This window comes from Falco peregrinus, chromosome 3, assembly GCF_023634155.1.
Source record: "Falco peregrinus isolate bFalPer1 chromosome 3, bFalPer1.pri, whole genome shotgun sequence".
Lineage (NCBI taxonomy): Eukaryota > Metazoa > Chordata > Aves > Falconiformes > Falconidae > Falco > Falco peregrinus.
In genome coordinates, this window is record NC_073723.1 from 26,873,497 (window position 1) to 26,887,229 (window position 13,733).

The window sequence follows — 13,733 nt, forward strand, 5'->3', positions numbered from 1 at the left end:
AACAGTAATTGGAAAATATTTTTCCAGTTAGCCCAAATGGGAACTCAACATTACTGATTTTGAGAAGAGCCTCTGTGACTTTGTGGGGCACCAAGCTGTTCTGGTCAAAGTCAGCAGCTAGCACTAGTTCCCTGAAAAGCAGAAAGGGCTCATCAATCAGACTATGCTCTGCAATGGCATTTCTTCAGTGTGCATCCAGTTTGGAGGGTGAAACCTTAATTTACCCAGACCAAGCCAGTCCCTAGTGCCTTATACCTGGTCTCTGTCAAAGCATAGCTCCCACCAAAGGAGTATGCAGCAATGTGGGGTAAAAGCATATTCCTGCAGCTGCTGGAACCTCATCATCACAGACAGGTATTCACCTGTGAAGGAAGGTAATGTGACAAGTGTGGCATCAGTGGAGAAGGACATCAAGCCTTTGCTACAGCCCTTCAAACTACTGTTCTGCAGTAAAGACCACCTTTTCTTCCCTTGCTGACATAGGCAGGCATGAGGCTATTTATTTTAACCCATTAGAGAGGAATGGAGTTAACTGATCAGACCAGATCCAATCCAGTGTCCTTTCTCTGGCAATAAGATCTGGGAATAATCTATACTAAGGCATGAGGACTCCTTCTCAACCTCCATATTAAGGATGTTACCCTGATGCACAACAACTATCAATTCTTTCATGTTTTATTAGCCTTTACTGCAGCCAGAACTGTGTGAGTATCCAGGTCATAATCCAGCCCTTTTTGAATCTTTATGATCACCTTGTCATTTCACTTCTTATCCCTATGATTAGCTGTGAAGATGTAGGAACATTTGGGCCACATACATGCAAAAGGGCTGAGAAGAACTTGTTAGCAAACATGGTGAAGGTTGCCCTGCCCAATCCAGAAACAAATGGGCGTAAAGTTCATATCAGCTATTTCCATCTTGGCACAGAGCACACAAAAATGCAGTGAGCCTGTTCCAGTTCACCTCAGTTATTGGACTGACCCGGACCTTTCCCACATGCAAATACGTCTTCACGGATGCATGCTACAGGTTAAGGTCAAAGCACAGGCTGAATCCTGGGTTTAACTGGCCAGGTTCCATAGTAGAAAATGGGAAGTTTCATAGAACTGCCCTCCACGGTGAATTTCCCTTCAGGCTGCCTCTGTGGCTGCAGTGCCCTGTGCATTTGGAAATATCACCTTGCTGAGAAGATGACCACAGGAAAACCTGGATTTCATTGACACTAGAGAACATTTTAACTACAATTTACAGGCAAATTATGTTCTTCTATGGTGACATGGATCATAAAGCACAGAACAAAGTGAATATGCATGTGCAGTATCACTTAAAACTAGAGGACCAGGTTCACAGAGAGAATGTAAAATGTAGCATTTCATTCTATCGGAAAGATGCTAATTTTCCAAGCTGCAACAGGAAATTGAAAGGCCATAAGAACCACATGAACTATCAAAAAGTATGCAACATAGGTCGTGTGTAAAGCAAACTGAAAGATAATTATCAACAGACAGAGGAAGATTCACCATTACTTCAGAGTCTTTCAGAGCAGTGCAGCTTTTCCTTTCCACTAAGTTCATCCTTTCCAGGCTATTTTTCTTTAGGTAGTTTACATCCCCTCTTCCCGAACAAGATTTCATGTTAGACATCAAAAGGCATGAGCCTGCGTCATGGTCTTCTGAACTGTTATGCCCAGAGGCCAGTTCTCTTACAAGTGTTTCACCTTATTGTCTCTGTCAGCCTGCCTCCGTGATTCTGCCTTCAAAGATAGCCAAATCAAGGACTATATACAGAGATAAATCTTTTTCTTCTGTTTTGAATTTATGCCTCTTCAAAGACAGTTCAAGATTATTTTTTCATTTTTTGCAGCATATGATATTTACATTACTCAATCCTGTCAGGGGTAGTTTTGAGGAGCTGCCTTCCAGGTTCCTTTCTTACAGGAAAATGTGCATTTCTGCACACTTTGCTTTTCCTAGCCAGCTATGCTCTTCCCAGATTATTTTTAATATTTTTTTTGTAATTTATGATAAATCAGTCTAAGCTCCATAGATTTCCATACATATATTTGCTTTATAGCATTTCCCAGTTAGTTCATCTGTGAACTTGATTAATACATAATCCTGTACTCCATGCATTCAGTTTTTTTGCCTGACAAGAAGAGAGTGAAAGATGGGACTTTTTATCATCTCACTGTATGCAGCAGCCTTGCCTTATAACTGCAGTCCCTAGTTTAAGTGTACCAAGGAGATAAAAACAACAGTAACAACAAAAAACCTCAACAACAAAGCCTAACTAATGAGCATATTGATAAACTTAACATGCAACAGACCAATGGAAAAACTTTTAATTAAAGCTAATTACATTTCAGTTGGTGTCAGAGGTATTTTAATGTCGCATTTCAAAATGGTTGAGAACTATTATCTAATTCAGTGAGTTGGGTTTTTCTTGTAGCCTCATGCATAAGCGAATTAGCATATTCTCTTCCAGAATTTAATACATCACCTAGTGTATGACTAACGATGAATTTTTCATCTTTCATAATAATGAAAAAAGTATTGTGATTTTGCCAGTTGAGTGTTACAAAATGCTATCCAGCTACTTAATTTTAGGACAGGATCCTTCCACTGTCTTACCGCTCAAGTATTATATCCTTCCAGAAAGCCAAGACCATCACCAATTAATATCTCAGCTGTAAGAAGTCTGGCATGAAAAGCCAAAACCTACACATTTGTAAGGTGGGTTAGCAGTGCTTCTCACTGAAATTACCTGCTTCTCTACATTTATCAGAATGTTTTCTCCAGCAAAAAGAGGCTCCTCGGGCCAGATCAAGTGGATGAGAAATTGCTGGTCTCACTGTGATGATCCTTCTTAATATAATTCTCTGTATTCTGTGTAGATGTGAAATTACATTAAAAAAAAAAAAAGAAAAAAAAGAAAGACCTAGTTTCAATCCATAGTAACTGTGTGAAACCAGGAATTTCAGAGGAGTTTGAATACCTACAGGAGAATTTAAATGGACTTCAGGAGTCAAAAGCTAGAGCTGCAACACAGCTATAGCCCTGTTGTAACTCCCCAGCGTCACTGCTGCATACTTGCCTGTTTGCAGTGATCTCTGGCCATACCTGCACATGCCTGGGACTGCACACTTCACCTTCTCCAGCACTGTTACCAATATCTGCATGAAGATAGCTTTCAGTTAACAAGATTTTACTTAGTTAACTTATTTTTAAAGTTTTCATGCTTGAAATAAGTTGTTGAGGTTATTTAAATTTTGTGCAATGTTGAACATGGCACAAAGTTTACTAATAATTAATCTCAACTGCTTCAGAAATACAACTGCTAACATATGGCTTCTTAGTGTGATTATGGTCTTCACTGCATCTTACCTTCTTTTCAGCTTTTCATCCATATTTATAAAATACTGCTTATTTTGACAGATCTGTGCAGATCCAAGAATTACACAGAAACGAAAAATGAAAAAGAAGCACTAAAATATTCTGGGGATATGATATCATTCATCATTTTGGTCTAAAATTTTATTAATTCTATTTAGGCCTATGGTACCTTAGGCACAAAATGTATTACCTCTTGGACCCAGCAATTTATCCAATTTCCTTGCAATTCTAAATCCTATAAATCACAGAATTTATAATGGAAAAACATTGTATTATCAGTCCCTAGCTGGCTGAAGGTACATTCTGACAATACAGAAAACCTTAGGTGTAGTACCAATACTTTCTTGAGTTTAGCCAAAGAAATGCATTTTATTTAACAAGTGCAAGTAATACAAGATTGAAACAAAGTCAGCTGTCAAACTTCCTAGAATATGGCTACAGCATGAACAGGATTTTTATGTGTTTTAATTCTGCTTCTTGATTGCCTGTGATGAATTATATACAAAAAAAAGAATCAACAAATTCTGAACAATAATGAAATTATTAAACACAAAAATGTTATTATATTCTTTTTTCATTGCTTCAGTTTTATTTGGCTTCTGTTTGTCCTTTTCATCTATGTCTCTACTCAACATAGAAGATGACTCAGAGAAGATTAATGATAATGAACTTAAGATTGTAATTAAAAAGTTATTATCTGGGTCTGTCTTGTCACCCCTAAGATGTAGTGACCCAGCTATAGCTGTAATTGCTGAGCTGCCCAGCACTCCCTACGCTTGTTGAATACGAGAGATTGTATGCAGATTCTGCAAAGGACAGCTAACCCATCTGCTGTGTTTTGTTACTTTGCTGGTTTCAGAAGTTAAAACGGATGGAGAAGTGTCAGCCCTGGAAAGCAGCACTCCCTGGGAATATGCACAGCCTGGGGAGTTCCAGCATGGGGTCCTGTACTCTGCACTTGACTGTAGGTTGCCTGTGGTCTGGGAGGTCTGCTCACAGCTGCCAGTTTGAAACATAGTCTTTTGGTCCCCAGAATACAATTTATGAATTTGCAGCATAACACAGAGCCAGTTTCACATGCTGGGATGCCATTTGTCTATGCGTTTGTTTGGCAAAGCTGTGATGTCCCAGCCAGAAGAAAGCCAGTTAGGCTGCATTTACAGCCTAAGTCTTATAGGTAATCCTGTGCCATGGAAACACATGCTTTCCCTCACATCCCTCCCTGGCATGGCATGGGGATGTCTGACTCATTCTGGATGGGCAGCCTTCATTTATAATTTATCCTGCTGCTGGCAGTGGTCCAACAAACATTGGATACCCAGCAGTTTGAGAAGCTGGGGAAGGGTGAGACTGATTCGGACATACCCAGTGGCCCCTAGCTTCACGGGTTGAAACTCCTATCCACTTAAAAACTAACTGAAATCCCATATTAATTTCACAAAGACTAATGAACACTGGTTAGGTGTTAAGAGAAGATTTCATTTGCTCCTTGTGCAGTCTGGATTCAAACTACTGGGCTAGACAAAAGAGAGGACCAGAGCTTTTATCAGAGTAACCCCTCTACTATTCTACTGACTTTGTCATGCTATCTACTTCTTTTCCACCATCCTACCTTTTGGTTACCAAATATTTAACCATATCTTACAACAGTGTACAAAAGTCCTGACTGACATAAATTTTTTGCACTGTCCAAAGAAACAGCGTATTCATTGCAATTAGTAGCAGTTACTAAAAAAATTAAAACTCAGCCTTCTTATTTTTACTATGTGCAAACTTTTATCGTGTGGCTATATGGTATACCTCATGCAATTAATTATATTCCTTCTTGGTGGAAATGGTGTAAACAAAAGAAAAAACAGTACTGAAAGTATCAGAAAGGGTATCAGTTTTGTGAGCATTATATGCACTTTGCTAACAGAAAGCTGGAGAATAATTGTATTATTCTGATTAAAAATCTCTTCCATGAGCAGGCAGGTACACAGAACCAGATACGTGACAAACTCTATGTAAACATAGAGTAACTCCACTGAAATCAGTGAATTTATGCTGGCCTCAAAATCTCAGCAGTACAGAACAGTGCCTGCAGAGACTATGTGTGTAGTAATTTGGTAATAGTAATAGGAGCAAAGGAGGAATTCTTCCATTATTAGGAACTGAAAGTTTATAATTCTTGCCCTTTTTCCTATGGGAAAAAAAAAGCTGTGATAAGACATAAAACTCAACGCATGTTTAAATTGATATCCATATTTAGGCTCTCATAAGAATGCTCCTCAGAAAACACAGGTTTTGTTTTCTGAAAATTTCCAGAAATCATAATTTGTTTTCAATCCATCGTATAATAACACTGAGGCCTTTAAAAATTTTTAGCAAGTGAATAAAAAAAAAAAGGAAGACAAGAGGATGAGTCACTCTTCCACTTAGCTAACACTGCAGTGATTAGAAAACATTCCAGGAAGGAAGAAATTCCAGTGGAAGCCCACACCTTGCAAGCTTCAGAGCTGGGAGCAGACTGCAGGATGCCTGTGTCCCAAGAAGTGTGCTCTGCTGGCCCCAGGACATCAGCAGCTCTGAGCAAAGGCTTAGTACCCACATGCTGCCAAGACATAGGCACCTTGACCCTGGGGCTGTCACATAGCTCTCTGCCGAGAAGGGGCCCCCAAAGCCACAACCGATACTAGTCAAAACCAGCACTCAGTCACTGAGGCGAGCAGCTCTGGTGCCGGCAGGACTGGCTCAAGTGCAGCACACGGGGGGCGCTTCCCAGGCTGGGGGAACCTCCAGGGAAGCCGAAAGAGCCACCAGGAGCCCCCCAGCTCATGTGGCAGTGGCTGATGGCAGTGGGCAAGGCCGGGAGCGCAGTGGGCAAGCCCCGCCCTACCTACCAAAGAAGAGGCTGGCAACAGGGCATGGCATGGCGGTGTGCGCAGCAGCTGGCGCAGAAGGGCGTGCAGGAAGGGCACCGAAGCTCTGCCAGCGCAACCAGCGAGCAACAGCACCGGCCCGGCAGAGCACCGCGGCCTCTCCGAGCTCTGTGCCCGCCAGGCCTGAGGCAGCTGCCCAGGCAGAGCCCGGCGGCAACACGCTGCCACCCCGGTGCCGGGCTGCCGGCCGTGCCCTGCTCTCATGCCAGCGCGGGGCAGCAGCCGGGAGCGCTCCCGAGGGAAGTGCCTCTGGGGGGAGGAACTGCCCCTCTCAGTGACTCGGTGACAGAGCTCCGGGAGGGCGTCAGTAGGCTGAGGGGTATCAGGGAGCGCAAGGCAGATTCAGACTACTGGAATCGCACCCTCTCTTCCCAGGGACTGACCCAACGGGCAGGCAGGGTGCACGATAGGGAGGATTCCCCATCCTCACTCCGCCTGGCTGAACACAGTGACTGAAGGGACGGGGGGCAATGGCGGCCAGCTCCTGCCCGGCACAGCTGGCTCGTCTCCTCTGTGACTGCCCACCAGCTCAGGTGCCCTGTGCATGGCAGGTATGAAGCTCTGCAAGTGGAACCCAACAGTGACAATGGTTCCTCTAGCTTGGAGGCGTCACTGAGGTTAAGTCAGCCTACGCCCTGCACCAAAACTGCTTCCTTAAAGAAAAAAAAAAAAAAGACAGGACATTGTTGTAGGAGACTCTCTCCTGAAGGTCCCGTGCGCAGACCGGACCCACTTCTTAGGGAAGTCTGCTGCCTCCCTGGGGCCGAGGTTAAAGATAATTGCCTTACTAACTGGCCTTCATGGAGTGGTGTGGAAATTTTCATCTTTGTGATGATGTGTACATTCATTCTCAGTGTCTTGCTGGAAACTGCAGAAGTTAAAAGACTTCATCAGCAGCTTAAAATCTTTGCTTTCTCGTGATTCAGGCAGCCCCAGACCAACTGTCTGCAGGTGGGTTGACTGACTTTTTAGTGTGAAAAGCCTGACAGACATCCTAGTGGAAGTGTTTCTGTAGGGTGGAAGGTGGCTAAGCATATGCAAGCTCTGTACTAAAGCTGAGGAATACTTTCAGAAAAATAAGAAGCCAAACTGGTAATCAAATGTAGCAACAAAACCTTGTGATCGTCCATTCTTGTTTAGAGACAAAAGAGAATCATTGTAATTACTTCATGAGATATACTGGGAAAATATTAACCTGAATTTATCCACCTCTTTTCCATTGCACAGGAAGATATTCTAGAAAGTCAAACTCTGCACAGTACCACCAGATAAATCGCTAGTGCACAGCATAACAGATACACCTACAATAAAGAATTATTACCAAGAAAATAATCTTTAAAACATCAGAGTTAATAACCTAGGAAAGAATTTTAGAAAACACTAACATTAGGTGCTGCTACTGTTGAAGTTGCTGCCTACCACTGCAACAGAGTCAATAGCAGTAAAGCTGCTCTAGCACTGAGTTTTTGAGATCCTCTACATGCAGTGAAGGTAGCACTATTGACTTTATCCTGAACTGTGTCCTCGGGTTCTTGTAGCCCACAAAGTCTGTCTCCGGAAAAAGTGCTGGAGAGCAGAGCGGCTGCTCTGATCAGCCTCTCCAGTTAAGGTTAGGACACAACTACGCTTCTCTGCAGAAGGCCCTGATGGTGTCGTACTTTCTCTTGATAACAGCAGCTGCGTACGTAACAAATCCCATTGCCATCAGTGAACCTTTACCACCGTGAGGGAAATGGTATCTTCTTCGTACTAGGTGAGTTGTAGGTTAAAAGAAGTGATCCAGGAGCACAGTGAGCTCACTGAGGAACCCCTAAGCACCACAGATATTCTGACAAAAGACCTTTACCTGAACTCATCTCAGACCCTGAATTTGTGGGATCTGTCCTGCCTTCAGAGAAATTGCTTCTTTGTAAATAAATCCTCATAGCAAAGTGATGCAGCACACTAACTAGCACAGACCGGGAATGAGCTGGCAGAGTGCTACGGATGCATCTCTTTCTCGGTCTCCTAAGAGATGAGATATTTAAAAATAGTCTGGAAATTGTATCAGTTTTGAGGTCATGGTGAATGAATTATGTACAGAATAAGTAAGATGCCATGCTTTCATAGATACATTCTTTACCGGCTTCGGGTCCAGCAGCATCAGACATGAGTGGTGTCTCTGGAGAGTGGTCTCCGGAATATCTCTGTGTAAGTATATTTCATGTTGGCACGTATGTCGTCAGCCTGCTATTAAGATCCTGTTTCTGACCAAAATAATCCATACAGGCAGGAGCTGAGCTATGGTACAGCCTGATGAAATGCATCTCATAAGCCAGCGTTACTGCAGACTCCCATGTCCATTAATCTCTTCCAAATGGGACTCGGTGTAGGCTGACATTTGCAGACAAGTAAGATGTGTCACAAGCAGGGTTTGTGATCTCAGATATCTTTGCCAGCAACATATAATCTTAAAGTACACTATGTTCTTTAACGGCTCTGCAAACTGTCCTGGCAACAAAATAACTGAATGCAGAAGACGTCTGTGTTGCTGTCATTGGTATAGACTCATATTTGGCTGTAGCTACACAAAGCAACACAGTGCCGTGCAAAGACGCTCGTGGTAGTCCAGAATACATTAATGCAAGCTAGTACGGCTGAAAAGTATGGCACTCAGACTTGGCTAATCAGTGTTACTTAGAGAAAAGGGGCCAAGACACACCACCTAAGGCCATACTGCCCACCTCTACATTGTGTGCAGGGGGGCTGGGACATCCCATACAAGGCTGCGCTCACCCACCCCTGGCCCATGGCAGATCATCTCTTTGCTCCTGCATGGTGAAGGGAGGCAGCAGCAGACATGTGGTCAGGGGGCTGCTGCCCCTCACATACCCAGGGAACATGACTGGTGGTGACTGTAGCAGCAGCAGTGTTTGGTGGATGACAGCCTGCTCCCCATGCCTTCAGCCACGAGGTGGGATGGTATGAGCTGGGGACCTGTGGTGTGCAGCTGCCCCTCACCCTGCCAGGGCCTGGCGCAGACCCCTGGCAGCCCTGTGCAGGAGGAGGAGTACCGGTGGGAGCTGGAGGTGCTGCAGGCTGAGCTGGGGGATGAGTGCCTCCGCTCCCACGAGCTGTGCCACTGCACCTGGCCCAAAGACCCTCCTGTGCACCAGGGCCATCCAGCGACGCAGAACTCCTGCTCCCCCAGTGGAAATGGGCCCGGGGCCCCGGCAAAGGCCAGCTGCCAGACTGAGTCTCTTTCTGGTTGGCATCACAGGAGACACCCCCCAAAAGCCACAGTGCCTGGCAGCAGGCAATATGCTCAGCTGTGGCAGGTGCTATGCTCCAGGTGCCAGAGCCTCTAGGGGAAGACTTGGTGCTTCTTGGGAATGCCTGCAGCTGGCTCCAGCAGAGGGCTGGAGAAAGCAGAGAGCCTGCTGGAGCTTTGCTGGCACAGGACCAGCAGAATGAAGTTTTACAGAAGGCAGCTGAGAAGCTTCATGTGCAACAGGCTGCAGAGGAAGAAGGCTCATATTATCTGAGCACCCTCAAAGGTGTGAGAAGTTACAGGTGCAGCTTATGGAGGTGATGGGTGAAAACACCAGACTGGCTGAAGAAAATCCTTGCCTCTGTGGGCAGATGCGCTGGGCAGAAAAGATTCAGGATGAAAATGCTAACCTGAAGGGGCAACTAACAAGTGTGGCAGAGGAGAGAAATTCTGTCATCCAAGCCATTGGCTGTCTTCAAACCCAGCTAGAAGATGCAAAGCACAATCTGAAAGCCAGGAGAGAAATGGCAGAAAGTGCTCTGGCAGTAGTAAAAAGGGACAATAGAGAAGCCGTACAACTGTTTCAAGCCCGGGTAACTGAACCAGAGAATTGGTTTCAGAGCCCCTCAGAGTCAGCTTGGGTAGAGGACAGTCCTGGGTCCTGCCTTCTTCCAGAGGAGGACCCTGCGAGTCAAGCAGAAGAACCGGCAGCAGAAAAACAGGTTGTCATCTTGCAGGCTCTGGAACAGCAACTGGGAAAGCTCTGAACATTCATAGAATGTTGGATCCTTTTGATGGTTCCAGTGAACTAGAGCTTCCTCTAACTGCTGGTCAATATGCTAATGTCTTTGAACAGGTGGATGAAGACGGTATGTGGGAGAGCTGGTGGATGGCACAAGAGGAATCATCTCCTCTAATTTTGCTGAAGAAGTTTCAGATGATGACCTGGAAAACAAGAACTGGAATGATGCCCATTATTATATTTTTGGTCTTGCACCTGTTCTGGAGGAACAGGATTTAGATGTGGGTGCTAAGGGCTAAAAAGCACCAATAAACATAGCCTATACAATCCTCCAGAATATCTACAGAAGCAAATTTGTACTTGAAAGTGATTTTATTTTTTTTTAGGCTTTTAGATTTTTTTAGAATGGGGAAACCACTGGGATTCAGCAGGGGTCTCCAATGGGCCCCAGAAAAGCCCAGGTGAGGCCCCTGGGCACTCTGGAGGGTACTGAGGGCCTCAGGACTTAAAAAATCAGGACACTGTATTTAAATAGCAAAACTGGATAAACAACTTCAGATATTCCCATATAAACTCTACAGTGTAAGTCTGTTTACCAAATAAGTGTACCAGGAACGCAAGCTGACCCTCAGCTCGTGACTTCATAGCATGATGCCTCAGGCTCTGCATCCATTTAATTCTTGGAGTCTCTATGAGGTATATTATACTTTACTTTTTATCAGATACCTTTTTACTCTTCAGTTGCCTATGGAATATTGCTGTATATATCAGATTATGAAGTAAAATGATCTTGATATTTGCAGCTGTCTAGATGTGGCCCAAGCTGCGTAGGAAAGGAACAGAGAACATTGCAAATATTGAGGTTCCCTTTTACTGTTTATCCAGGACACAGTGGGCAAGATTTTAGAGTTAATTTCTGTAGGTTAAAGGCAACAGATGTGAATAATTTTATGACACTACGTCATGCAAATAGTAATGGAGTCTAAAAACATGTTATAAATAAAACTTTACCAAAGCAGTAAGAAAGATGAGCAACATTACACCCACAAGATGACAAACACTACCACTGACAGGAAACAGAGGATGGGATGTGTGCTATGGCTCTGGTGGAGTGTCAGGGACACTGAACATCCAGTCATCTGACAGCAATAGCCAACTGCACAAATGCCTTTTGAATGCAGGTAAGAATTGCCACACTTTGGCTCCACTAATGGTAGTGTGACTTGGGAGAATCATATCTTACATGGCAGTGTACTTTACATGTCATCTGGGATAATGTGGGCAGCATCCTGCCTATGCACTGATGTTGGTCAAGGGGCAGAGTGTCATTTCCACCCCTTGATTCTCTCGAATCATCACATGACATGAAGTTTTAGGCTAGGGTATTATTTGGCAGGTTTTTATATTTATGTTATAAGCTAGGTAAGGTTGGTGTTTTGCTTATATCCAGTGGCCACCAACTCAGTTCAAGGAGTAGCTTGACCATGACTGAGCAAATGCTTTACAGTACAATCTACAACCCCATCCACTGATACAGGCAGTTACCCACTTCCAGGTGGAAGCTAGATGGTATGTGCCTCTGTCAATGAATTCCATGCCATGTGGTGGCGTTTGGGCTTCCCTGATGGGTGAAGCTGTGTCATTGGAGAGGCCAGGTTCACCCTGCTTCCAGGGAATGTGAACCTCTGTGAGGTGGCTAGGTAGGAGGGCTTGCCTTCAGTCCAAGCATGATGGGCAATATATATTATGAACTTATGCATGTTGCTGGAGTTTGCCATGCCCTGACGAATGGTGCTGGAGTCGGTAATGCTTCACAAAATTGGGATAGGGTCTCTAAGTTCCACTGGGTCATCCTGGGTAATGTTGGCTGCAGCTAATAGTGCTGCATGGGTAGCAGCAACCATTTTCTCCCATGCCATATAGCACTCTTGTGTCCCTTGCCACCCTTTACTCCCAAATGTACTGGGTAGGTCTACAGGGTTGCTATGTCGACACTGTCACAGACCGAAAGAGAAACTGATCAGAGATGTTAATATGGAGATCAAAAGGGAGACCAGAGTGGATGGGATCCAGAACTTGAAATTGTTCCACGGATTCAAGAAGTATTTGCAGGGCGTTCTCATGCACTTCATCCCAGTGCCAGACCAACCACTTCTTTAGGAGATTGTACAAGGGACTGGCTACTAGCACAAACACAGGGATGTGGTGATGCCAGAACCTGAGTGTTCCTAACAGGTCACTGAGATCGTTTAGCCACTTAGGGGAGGATAGAGCTTTGAGTTCAGATAATGTTTCAGTAGGTACTGACTGCTGCCAATCCAGCAAAGTCCCAGAAATGTAACTTCCTGAGCAGGCTCTTTCCACTTACCCTCAGGAATGACAATACCAAGAGACTGCAAATACATGGTCATAGTGTCCACGGCAATTTGTACAGAATTGCAGTCTGGACGACTGATAAGGATGTTGTCGATATATCGATATGTGCACACCCCTACCAGAAGGGTTACAGGAGCTAGTTCTTTAGCTAACATGGCATGTGCAATTGCAGGACTATGAATAAATCCCTGGGGAAGGTGAGTCAATGTGTATTGAATGGATTTCTAGGTGAACACAAACTGCTTACAGCCGTTGGGCTGCAGGGAAATCATAAAAGACATACCTTTAACATCAAGGGTCTCCAGCCAAGGATGGGCAACCCACTCAACGGCAAAATTCTGGTTCTGGATAGATGGGGCTGCTGCTTGAATGGATTTTTTGATGCCTTGTGGACAGAACAGTAATCCACCATCAGCTGCCAGTCACTGTTTGGTTTCTGAATGGGCCAAAAGGGTGAGTTAAAAAGAGGAGTCAGTAGTGACAACAATCCCTCTTGCCTAAAGGTCCTTGAAGAGGGCAGTTACTGCCTTGGTGGCCATGGGATCTATGTGGTACTGTTTCACATGCTGTAATGAAGTGGGTGGCACAGGTGGTGCAGTTGGAAGGAGTAACACCAGAGCATTTAGAGTGACTGGGATAAATCTGCCCCACTGGCCTCCTAGAGCAGGGGTTTGGAGAAGGTGTATACCTAAGAAAAGGTCCCAGTGCCATGCCTGTATAGACATTAAGGACAGAAGGAAAAGAGTTGGACCTTAATATTGGGCTCTTGCCTGGGAGCTTGGGAGATTTCCACCACATTAACATAGGGGTTACCCTCAGGACAGACTGAAGGGGCGAGTCATAAATCCAACAACAAGATTTGTGCCCCACTGTCTCCAACAAAGGTGACTGGGTGCTGGTCATTCATGACACTTTATAATCAGGGCTAGGATACGAGGTAAGCACAGGCATCTGCTGGAAAACAGATCTAGGAGGCAAATCTCCATCTGGCAGTGGACAACTCACCCAGCAGTTCTGTGGCAGTGCTTTCGAGAGAGAGAATAAGGATGGGC